General features: G+C 40.8%; 1 protein-coding gene across 3 annotated transcripts in view; it reads right to left on the reverse strand.

The window, feature by feature from the left end:
• Window positions 1–12,495, reverse strand: part of MVB12B (multivesicular body subunit 12B) — a 1,443,639-nt gene that overhangs the window by 1,125,956 nt on the left and 305,188 nt on the right. For 2 of the 3 annotated variants that reach the window (XM_044058224.1, XM_044058228.1), the window contains exon 2: window positions 2,014–2,199. The exons of the other annotated variant lie outside the window; for it this stretch is intronic. The gene's annotated coding sequence lies outside the window, so the exon portion shown is untranslated. The remainder of the gene's footprint in view (window positions 1–2,013; window positions 2,200–12,495) is intronic. 3 annotated transcript variants of the gene reach the window in all.

The following is a 12,495-nucleotide window of genomic DNA, read 5'->3' on the forward strand; positions in this document are numbered from 1 at the left end:
TCTATCTTTGAACTGATTTACATCTTACCTTGATAACCATCAGCAGGTTGCACTCTGGCAAAATAAACTATCTAATCACCTGCCTATCTCCCTCGGTGTCCCACAGGGCTCCATATTAGGTCCACTCTTATTTTCCATCTTCATTAATGACCTGCAAACAACTATTCCATACTCCACCTGCATTCAATACGCAGATGACTCTACCATAATCTGCTCAGCCACTTCTCAAACTGAACTTCAGACTCTTACTCAAAAAGCATTCAACACTGTAGAACAATGGTTCTCTCACCGCTGCCTCCTCCTAAATCCAAAAAAAAACTAAACTGCTACTCTTCACACCAACCCGAAAGTCCACCTCTTTACATTTCCATCTCACTTCTAACAACGGTACTCATCTCTCCTGACTCTTACCACTAAACTGTTAGGAATAACAATAGACAACAATCTAAACTTTGATACTCACATAAACGCTACAATAAAATTAGTTAACAAAAAACTGGGATCCCTTTACAGAATTAAACCCTATCTTACACCAGGAGCTAAGACCACTATAGCCAGAACTCACCTAATATCCACTCTGCTTTACGCCTCTCCCATATATACCAATCTCTCTAAAAACAACCTCAATAAACTAACAACTTCCTATAATAATATTGCTAGATTTGCTACAGGCTCTCCTTTCAGAACCTATCACTGTCTAAATCTTACTGGCTTGAATTTCTTAACCAGCTTCAATTTCACCAGCTGACAATAGCCCACAAGACCCTGTATCAACCTAGCAATACTCCAGTACACTCTAGCTTCATTACACCTTATAATAATCTCAAAAATCTACGCTCCTCAAACAAACTGCTGATCAATACTACTAAACCCAACAACTCAGCAGGTGACTCCTTGTTCTCTCTGTTGGAAAACTATGGAATAAACTCCCCTCTGAAATCTCATCTCAGACTTCTCTCTCTTTTTAAAAGAAATCTAAAACTATATCTCAATAATCACTGGCTATGCACCTGTACTAACCCTGACTAAATCTTCTCCTATTCACTTCTCACCCCATCCTATAGTAACTACCTTTTATGTATCAGTAAACTATATTATTGCATATAACATATATGTATATATGTATACTGTATCTCTGTACCTTACAAAATGACCATGGAAATCTAATTTGTACGATTTGTATAAAAAAAAAAAATTGTGATAATTCTGTTCTTTCAATATCTGTATAACTTCTACTTTAACTTTGTATAAACTCTGTACGATTTCTTGGAGCTTTTCTCCCCGGGCCTCCACTGAAAATGGACATGTCTCCAGCTAGACTAGCCCGGTCAACAAATGTAAAATAATAAAATAAAAATAATTTTATATTTGGCTTGAAAAAGCCCTTATGGGTGAAAGCACTTGCCAGTTATTTCATTAAATCGATTTTCAGCAGTTTGCCGTCTACATTTGTTCACATTTCTACAGTTACGTGTGGACTTTGACTACAGCTTTGCCTTGGAGTACAGCCTTGTTTTGCTTTTTATGTTTAGTTGGATTATTTATTTTTGTATTAAGAGCATTTACTTCCTGGGAGCATTATCTTGGTTTTATATTTTATAAATAAACTTAAAATTAATACTTCTTTCATCAAAATTCAAGACCGTTAAAAGTAAAATAGCTGTCAAAGTCCTTTGTTTTTTAAACTGTGGGATTCCAGTATAGTTACAATTAAAAATATACACAAGGAACAGATTTTCACGAGATCAAGTACAACATAAAAACATACTGTTCATTACTTTTACTTGCATTGTCACCTGCCATACATGCCAGTGACGCACTTACCTATGGCAGAAGGTACCAGGTTTAGTACTCTGAAAAGTAGTGATGAACAACTAGAAAACTACATACAGCCTCAGAAATGCATACCAATAAAAGATATCTACCTCCTGTAAGTTTTCCATCACGCCCAATTAGCTAAAATTGTACCATCACAAATTTTAATTAATACATATTAAAATCACTTTAACTGACCTGTGTGAAATGTGGAGTGAAGTCCCTAGACCTTTTACTTCAAACAACAGTCAGAAAGCCCTTTTAAATTTCGAAAGCCTACAATAAATCCATCGAAACTTGTAGTGCTTCACTGCTTTCAATATGAATAAATCTTGGATCTTTTCTTGTCCAGGTGAAACCAAATAGCATAATGGTTGCCAAAACCTGTTGGTTAACAACACACTGTGGTTTAACGATAGCATTTTATTAGCTCCTGCAAAAGTACAAGAATTTTTTTTTCTACCCGGATAAAATCAACTCAAATAATTTGAACCTGAATACAAAGTCATGACTACTTTGAATTTCTAAGGGTTGTGATTTCATTACACTAAAAGCTCATCAGTTACCAACTTACTATCACTACTAGACAATGTGTCTAAAGCAATTTGCAAACTAACAAATGAGAGACAACCAAAAGGTGTCATTTAATATTTCAGCTGGGACCCTAATGACATTGCAAAAGACCCAATTATGAATGGCCATAGTTTCAAAGTTCGGTAGTGGGTTTCTGCATGAGATCAACTATGCTAAATGGAATACAAACAGCAGGTGAGAGAACATCTGCAGATGTATTACAATATACATTTGATTTGCTTTCTGGGGAAGAGCACTGATCAGACGTGTAAAACAGACAAGAGAACAACAATGCACAAATCATGATAAACAGTACAAAGGTACAGTAATGATTTCTACACATAGTATATCTGATCTATTAATTTACGATATGTCGAAGCATTTCAAAACATTTCAGATTTGAAGAACACTGGACTTTTGCCAGGTCAGAAATTTACCATTTCACAGATAGAAAAATATGACTGCGCTGTCCTACTTGTTAATGCTACCATGACTGCGCTGTCCCACTTGTTAATGCTATCAGCACTGATAAGTTTTTTTCAGTGAAAAATTTATTATATTCATGTAACAGTCATATTGTTATTGTTTAAATATGGTTAAAGAACACAATGAATGGAAACCAGTTCTACATACAATATTTCAAGCACGGGCATTAATGCCCTTCTAGCTTGCCAATATACCAAAACACTTGTTCCCATAACAGGTGTCTAGAGTATACAATAAACTCTCAGTTAACCAGTACCCATAGGGATTGGTAGATGCCGGACAACTGTACTTTCTGGTTGCTTGAGAGCTACTATTAACAACAGGCCTGATTAATGCTGTACCCTATATATTATTTGTCTGGTTTGACTTGTTCTCCAGTTGGGGGAGAAAGGGAATTTATTCATATCTTCCTTTTTAGAACTCTAAAACGTAAGGTATGTTTCTGCAAGGGGGGGGGGGGGACAAAGTGCCAGACATGAAAACTGTACTGTATTTCTTTGATTTTTTTTGCTGGTTGCTTGAGAGTTCTGGTTAACTGAGAGTTTATTGTAAATGTTTTTTGGTAACAGACATTCTAACAAAAAAATCAGGTGAAGATGTTACAGTAGGGATTAAGGATTGTTATGAGGTGTAATTAATATGTCTTTGATGCTAACACCAATACTATAGATTGTGTAACTAACAAAAAAGCCAGCCCTGAAACAAATTACAAATGTTGGAATACATGCATCACCAAAGTCAGCTGCTGCTGATTACAGGAATTTGTACATTTCTTACATAAAACACAGGAGAGAAATTAGTTGTAGCTGGAGACTCAAATTTACCAGAAACAGACTACAGTAATACCCATTCTAAAACAAGAATAAGGGAATTACTTACAACATATGTTCAGGAAAGTAAATATGTACAAGTTAAGTTTGCATTTCAGTATATGTTCATATAGATCCCAGTTGCAGTAGCCTAAGCTACATGGGTTATATCCTTCCAAGGATAAGAAAACTGGCCAGCATTCAAAGTTTTAGGACACCCTGCATGTACTCTAACAGCTTGAGTAAAGCTGTATATAGTCAGTGTTTACGGCACCAAACCTTATGATCTTTCTTGCATCATAGTAAGGAAGGTTAGAGCCCTGTCCATTAGGTGTATATGCAAGGAATAAAGGTAAATAAAAATATCCACAGTCTAGCAAGAAAAAAAAACGCAAAAAAGGGAGATGGAGGGAGAGTGCCCCTACTGCAACAGTGATCTATTCAAACATGTACTGTTACAGCAAGTTAACTTACACAACTGTACTATGTTCATTAAGAAAGAGCAACTGATACCAAAGCAAAGGCAGAGGTGTCTGTGATGACTGACTATTTTGGAGCAGGGAGGGAGTCAGGATGACATGGATTTAAGGATATTTGCTGTCCCAAACAAATAATTTCTCTTCTGACAAAACTCAGCAGTTGGATTTGAAAGGACAAAGTATGTTAGGAGAAGGAACTAAAGTGACTTCAGATACCACTGTACCTTTCTCAGGAGGAGGTTTGCCAGGGGTGTCGTGGGAGTTATAGATGCCATGAGATCCAAACTCCTGAGGAATTACTGTGCGGTGACTTAAGTCTGAATGGAAAACCATAAAAATAGATGCATTGTTTCCTGTGGAAGAACAGCTCTTTGAATTGAGGTGTACAGCTGACACCCCTGGAGCACAATTCTGCGTGAAGGAGTCAAGAGACACATTTGAATATTCTCTTGGAATCCCAGTTTATGTAAGAGATCTCTCACCCAAGTGAGAGATTCCTGACACACTGAAAAGGGCTCTGGAAAGCTAAGCAGGCTGTCTAAATATGGAGAAATGTGGATATCCTGTAGCCTGCAATGAGTGACAACTGGAGCTAGACACTTTGTGGCACTCAGTGCAGTGGATAATCCAAAGGGTAAGGCAGAGAACTAATATGATCCAGACACAGAGAATCTTAAGAAATGCTTGAAGTCTGGATGAATAGGGATGAGAAGATAAGCATCTCTAAAATCTAAAGTTACTAAAAACCTGAATGAGGAAAAAGAGGTGACAAGTGAAATGGCAGCAGTTTGAACTTGGCCACCATCAAAAACAGGTTTAGAAAATAAAGATCCAGAACTGGTCTCCAAGCATCTTCTTTGTTTGGCACTAAAAATATCCTTGAATAAAAACCTTTTCCCACCTGGAAAGGAGGAACTGGTTCTTTAGCTCCCTTCTACAGCATGGCGGAAATAAAAGTCTGGGGTCTGGTGGATCTGGGATTATGACTCTGGAAAGGAGGAAATTCATCCCACTGCCATCAGTAGCATAGAAAAATGATCTTCAGAACTCTTTGTCTGAAACTGTTGCCAAAGTGAAAAGTGCAAATACTGACAATCTGGAAGGGTAAAGGGACTGCCTGAGTGGGAGGGGCAAGGTCATTTAAATAGCCATTCTGACTTAATGGACTGTCCTTGGCTTTAGGGCTTTCTGAATTATTTTTGGATCCCCCATGCCATTTCTTCTTAAATGTCAGTTTACTTGCTTGTTATTGAAACTGTTTATTTTGTTTTTTGCCAAAACTGTATAAGGGTTAGAGACTCCCGGAGAAAATTTGGAATAGAAAGGCTGAAAAAGCTCACGATATACCCTGTATCAACTTAGCACTCTCATCACACTTTTTGATCACATTTGCAGCAAAAGGGACAAAAACTAAATCTCTACTCAAATTAGAATTCAAATTCTCATTAACACCATCTATGAGGTTATTATGAGAATGCAGCCGGACAACCCTCCTCTACACTGTAACAGTAAGCCAAACCACAAAGTATTGACTGAATCATACATGCACTGTAAACAATGAATGGTGACTTGTACACTTGAAGAAAATTATTTTAATTATTTCAATTCTGCTTAAATATTTGAGTTGCACTTACTAACCTGTGTGATAATACTACTTCATATTTTCTGTTCTGTTCCATCTGTTTTCATTTTTAAGTTTGTTCTGGAATCTTCATCTTGTTTATTAAGAGTTGTGGGAGGATAGTGTTTCTTCGTTACTTGACAACTACAGTTACTTGCAAAAGCTATCCATTTATAATTTAAACGCTGCTGGCACAATGCTTTAGAAGTTAAGTTAAATTTTAAGCAAACACTAAGCAACTGTGCATTTTTGTTCTCAACCTTAAACTGTTTACAGCTTACTGTGTAAAGTCTCTACAAACATTCTGAGTGGAAAATTGTAATCTATGTTTGTATCTGTACTTAAATGTGGAGTTTTTTTTCCCCCGGGCCTCTGCTGAAAATGGGTTATCCAACCCAGTTGGACTATCCTGGTTAGCAAATGTCAAATAAATTAATACTAAAATTAAACAAAATGTAGTTTAATTCACAATGGCGGCAGAGCTGTGTACTCCTGTGAGATTTTGAGCCTTACTAATGACTGCATTTTTCCATAAACAGTGTTACTGGTAAATGTCTGCATAGTCTGGTGCCTTAAACTGTAATAGAAGGTCAATAGTGAGAGAACTGTCTTTGCTCCAGTTTGTGCTTCAGTGCTTTTATATTCTGCTTATCTTTACCTGATTAAACTTGCATTCTGTGTTTGCACCATCCTCCACCAACACATTAAGCTAAAGTTACTGAAAAAGCTCCAATATTGCCTTTATTTGATTCCATGTCTCTTTAGCTAGCCTGGTTGTTTTCTCCAACCCTCCCACCCTTATTGCTGGTGTTGTTTTATAGTAAGACTTTGTCTATCGCTTCCACCCCTTATGATAATCTGATTTTCAAAGTACCTCCCTCTCCACTTTCATTTTTATAAATTGTTGTAAAAGCTATTTATGTACTCTTCTCACTCATTGTTTTCCATAGTTCCATGTTACTGAGTGCCCAACCCAGCAAACCAGTATTGCTTTTGAATAAACCTCCTTTACTACATATGGTCTCCTGCAAAGCTTGAAGTCCTAGCTTGTATTAAAGAAGTGCTTTACTTGTCTCCAGTGCCATCCAGGCAAAGTTATGTTCCTTTACTTGCTAAATCATACTTATACTTTGAGTGATCACTACGGTTTCTTACTTTTGTGTGTGCATTTCACCGACATAAATATGCCAGATGTTTACATGGTTTTGATAGCACTGCACTTGTGGGTCTTTTTTATTGTGTTTTCAACATTAAGGGGTCTGGGTTTATTCATCTTGTGGTAGGAGATGTTTGCCTAGGCTATGTGAGCTGGGAAATAGACAAAACGACTCAGTGTAGTCATTTTACTGTCCAGAAGGCTCATTAGTTATTTTTTTCTTTTTCTGTACTGCTATAAATTTTGCACATTTCTGTGAGTTAGCAGTGCCCTGTAGAAACAGCTATAAAAACAATTCATAAAACTGTAATCTGTAAAGCAGCAATATAGTGCAAATATCTTGTGCACCAACAAACTTAAAACAGCTAGCTGAGAATCAAGTGGCAATAACTACAGATTTAGTTTAATTCAGTCTTGTGTAAACACTAAAGTTAGTAGATTTTAATACGGGTTAACATAATTTGCACACTAGCCTTCTAACCTCATTACACCACCTCCTTGAAGCTCACAAATCAAAGGACTGGACAGTTATGGATATGCAATTTTCTAACTTTTCTGTAATCAGCTTGGTGGATATGGTCACCTTGCGACTATGTAGCAATTGTCTCATGTTTCCAGACAACCACTTAATTCTTAAAGAAGCAGACAGTGCATACACAATGACACTGGAGGCTAAACTCTCGCATACAAGTGCACATTAGGTTATCGAAGCCATGCACAAAATACCCACCTCACATAGTATAAAAAACACAGACTAATGTACATTGAGGCACTTAAAAGCAATCCTCCTGAACAGCAAACACTGCCTAGATCGTCCATTGTCAAAGCTATACCTCATCAAGCCCAAAGGCACTCAGGAAAAACACCACACATACCGTCTTCGCTCAGTGGAGCCCCAAACACTATGCCCCTAAAGCAAGTAAACACACTTCCCAGGACTCTTGTCACAGGGGACTCCACAGTACGATATACTAATGTCCCTCTAAATCAGGCTGAACAAGGAGAAGATCACCATTAGTTGCTTATCTAGAGCCAAAATCCACCAATCCCGCATGCACCTAAGTCATTATACCACAGGTACCAGTACGGTTCCAACACAGTCTAAGTGTAAATGACCGAAGATGTACCTGCTTGGGCTATAGAGAGGGACACATTATGGAGCTTTCAGGCTGGTATGAGCCTAGCACTGACCAGCATGTTACCATCACTGAGGACAATGCCACAATATAAGCAAAAAATAATTGAGTTCAACAACTGGCTGTCTTTCTGGTGCCATTCTAAAGGCATCCAATATTTGTCAGCTTAGAAGCACATGGTTAACAAGACCATATTACTTTGCCAAGGATGATATGTACCTCTTCCCTCTAGGCTTTCAAATACTGGCTAAAACTTTATCCATCCCACTGCATTTTTTTAGGCAACGCCAAATTTACAAACCTACCGACAAAGCAAATTAACTTAATTGAACTTGAAGGTGTTACTGCTCACTGCCAGGAGCCTAAACAAAACTACATTCCCTCCAAGCCCTCCTAACACTGGAGAATACAGACATCTGTGCAGTTACTGATATACAGTTTAAAAAAGCAGAGAGCAGCCAGGCAGTGCAAGGTTTCATTGCCTTCCACACTTTTAGACCAGTGGCTGCAAGAAAAAAGGGCTAAAAGAGGAGGTGTCTCAATATACATCAACAAGCACACCTCTAGGGTGGTCAAACAGGATGACGCGATGGAGATCCTCCACATGCAGATCACCATAGGTAAAATCCCATACCATATCCTAGCCTACTATAAGTCACCCTCCATGTCCCAAGAAGCTTACAATACATACTTGGACTTACTGGAGACACTTGCCATCCAACCTAACATCCTACTCATCTGAGATTTTAATTACCCCTCTATAAACTGGGAATCCTACAGAGGCTCAAATCTATAGGCACACATATTCCTGGACTTCAAATATACAAGCAACCTTGACAAAACAGTGAATACACCCACCAGAGGCTCCAATGTACTGCACCTCATACTAACAAACATAGGAGAATGCTGCTGCACCCCCCCCCCCCAAATGTCCCATCCTCCCAGTTAAGGTCCGACCGTAAAGCAATCTTCTTTAAAATCAAAATCAACTCTGTAATCCCATTAAAACCAGGAAAAAGTTAGGAAAGTACAGTTGTGTACACTTACCATAAATGTAGATGTTCGAATATATTAACTGTTGCAGTCATCACATTTGGGTTATCCCTGCCAGGGTAGTCCCCAGCCGGCCCGAATACCAGAGGCTTAGTATTTCTGCGTCAGTTGCTGTCGCTCCACGACTGACGTCAGGTCATCAGTGTTATAAATTAAGGCAGCTGACACCATTGCATCAGTTTGTCTTGCCCTGTCAGGAGCTCCTAAGAGGGAGCTAGGTAACGGTGGAAGAACACCACTAGTAGGAAGCAAATACAAAAACATCCTTGTAAGGACAGAGAGAAAGAGAGAGAGAGAGAGAGAGAGAGAGAGAGAAGGGGAGTGGAGGGAAAGAAACCAGGACTGCAACAGTGAATACACTCGAACATCTACATTTATGTTAAGTGTACACAACTGTACGATGTTCTTCGTGTTTTACTGTTGCAGTCATCACATTTGGGTCGATTCCCAAAGCTGAAAAAAAGGGTGGAGGCAGTCAAGAAGACTGGGGGCTGGCTAGGATGCCCTGCAAGACTGCTGTGGCTAAGCCTGCCCTGGATTTGGAGAAGATAGGCAGGTGGTAATGCTTGGTGAAGGTATGAACAGATTGTCTATGTTGCAGCCTCCAGGATGTCCCTGGTGGGGACCCTCTGAGGAAAGCTGCAGAGGTGGATGTTGCTCTGGTAAAATGTGTCCTGACCCCCTAGGGGGGAGGTTTCCCATGCTGCTTGTAGCAGAAATGGATGCAGTGTGCTATCCACTTGGAAATGGTTTGTTTGGATATGGACTTGCCCTCTGCTCCTGTAGCAAAGCTGACTAAAACTGATCAGTCTTCCTAAATGATTTAGTCCTGTCTAGGTATAATCGGAGCTCTCTGTGCACATCTAGAGAGTGCAGAACCCTTTTGCCCCTGTTTTGTGGAATAGGGAAAAAGGTGAGCAAAGGGAAGGACTGGTTGAGAGCCACACTGGACACCAATTTTGCCAAGAAGGATTGATTAGTCCTGAGGGAGACCCTGTCAGCGTGGAAAATGATGAAGGGCTCTACAGCCATTAGTGCTTGTAGCTCGGATACTCTTCTAGCTGAAGTGATGACCAGAAGCAAGGCTATCTTCCAAGAGAGGAACTTTTACTCAGCTGATGCTGCTGGCTCAAAGGGGGGCAGGGTGAGTTTTTCCAAAACAAAGTTAAGGTCCCAAGCTGGGGAAGGTGCTTTTCTGGGTGGCTTCAAGTTGTTAGCCCCTCTTAGAGGCTGTTTGATGAGAGGGTGGGAGAAAACAGGTGGCTCTGTGCTGAAATGAACAGGGTTGACAGAGGCATGAATTTTAATGGAAGAGAAGGATAGACCCCTGTGTAGTAGGTCAGCCAGGTAATCCAGGACGAGAGGTAGGCAGAGCTGTGCAGTTCCGGCTCCCTTAGCCAGGATCCAAGTGCAAAACCTTTTCCACTTGTTAGCTTAAGACTTTCTAGTGCTAGGGCATCTGGCCTCATGTATAACATTTATAACTCGTTTGCTTAGATTGGCAGCTTGTGCAGTGGTCAGGGAATAAGCCAGGCTGCCAGATTGAGGTCTGCAATTGGGGATGCATGAATTCTCCATTCCTCTGGGTCAGGAGTGTTGGGATCCGAAGGAGATACCATGGTGGCAGTGGTGACAGGCTACGCAGCAGAGGGTACCAGTGCTGGCGTGGCCAGTCTGGGGAAATCAGGACTGTCCTCGATTTTTCCTCCCTTATTTTGAGCAGTACCCTTGTAATGAGTGGTAGAGGGGGGAATGCATAGACAGAGAGGTTGACCCACTGGAAGGATAGAGCATCCACTTTCCAGGCCTTGCTGTGAGGTTCTCTGGTACAGAATTTGCTGAGCTGATGGTTGGAGTGGTAAGCAAAGAGGTCGACCTTCGGGGTGCGCCATTTCTGGGTTACAAGAGTGAAGGTTCTTTGGTCTAGCTGCCATTCATGTAGGTCCAGAAGATTTCTGCTTACGTTGTCTGCCAGAGAGTTTAGACAGCCTGGCGGGAATTGTGCTAGCAGGTGTAGTTGCATGGCTGAGGCTGTGTGCCAAAGTGTCATGGCAAGCCTGCACAGAGGGTACGAGAGAGTCCCTCCCTGCTTGTTGATATACCACATCACAGTGGAGTTGTCTGTTTTGATCAACAGAAGCCCCGGGGAGAGTAGGGGTCTGAAGGCTGCCAGAGCTTGCTGAACAGCTAGCATTTCTTTTTGGCTGATGTGCAGATGTATTTGGTTTGGGCTCCATTGGCCCTGAATGCACCTGCCGTCCAGGTGTGCGCCCCAGACATACTCTGATGCGTCTGTGGTGAGGGTCTGGGTGGCGTGGGGTTGGGAGAAGGGTAGCCCCTTGTTGCGGTTGCATGCTGCTGCCCACCAAAGGAAATATTTCCTTAAACAAGGTATCATTGGTAGAAGAGTTTCCAGATCTTGGGAGTGTTGACACCAAAGGTTTTTTAGGTATCACTGTAGTTTCCTCATATGCAGTCTTGCATATGGAATGCGTAGAATGCAAGAAGCCATGAACCCTACAGCTTGCAGGATTTTCCTTGCAGATAACTAGGGTCTGGTGGCTAGTTGAGAGAAGTAAGTTGCCAGGTAGGTTTGTTTTTCTGGTATAAAGAATGCCATCTGGGATGCAGTGTCCAGGCTTGCTCCCAGGAATACAATTTTTTGCGTAGGTACTAGTTTGGATTTCTTTTTGTTGATAGTATACCCCAGTGTGGTCAGTAGGTCCTTCACAAAGGTCAGGCACTTTAGCAGCTTTTCCTGACTGTCTGAATCAGACAGACATCTAAGTATGAATAAATTTGAATATTTCTTTGTCTGCAAAAAGCAATGGCGGGAGCCAGGTATTTTGTGAAAATTCTGGGAGCAGTGGATAAGCCAAAGGGAAGTGCAGAGAACTGAAAGTGCAGTGATCCTGCCCTGAAACTGATATTTCCTGCAAGATTCCCTGGCTGGGATGTGTAGGTAAGCCTCTTTTAGGTCTAGGGTGGCTAACCAAGCATCCTTGGAGAGCATAGGTAGAAGATGCTGGAGGGTGAGCATTTTGAATTTTGGTATCACCAGGAAAGTGTTTAGGATGGCTAGATAGAGGATGGGGTGTCAGGTGCCCTCTTTTCTGGGTACCAGGAAGAGTCTGGAGTAGAAAGCTTGGCCTACCTGTTCTGCAGGAACATGTTCTATTTCCCTCATCGACAGCAGGGAAAGGACTTGCTTTTTGGCCTCTGCCCACTGATTTGGAGGAAGATCTGGGAACCCATCTGGGGTTGGTAGAGTGTGGAAATAAAATTTGTATCCCTGGGACACTATGTTGAGGACCCATCGGTCATTGGTAATGGTGGCCCAGGTGCTTGCGTGGAAAGAGAGTTTTCC

Source organism: Protopterus annectens, chromosome 16.part0 (genome assembly GCF_019279795.1).
Source record: "Protopterus annectens isolate FY-2018-M chromosome 16.part0, PAN1.0, whole genome shotgun sequence".
In the NCBI taxonomy this organism is placed as follows: Eukaryota; Metazoa; Chordata; order Ceratodontiformes; family Protopteridae; genus Protopterus; species Protopterus annectens.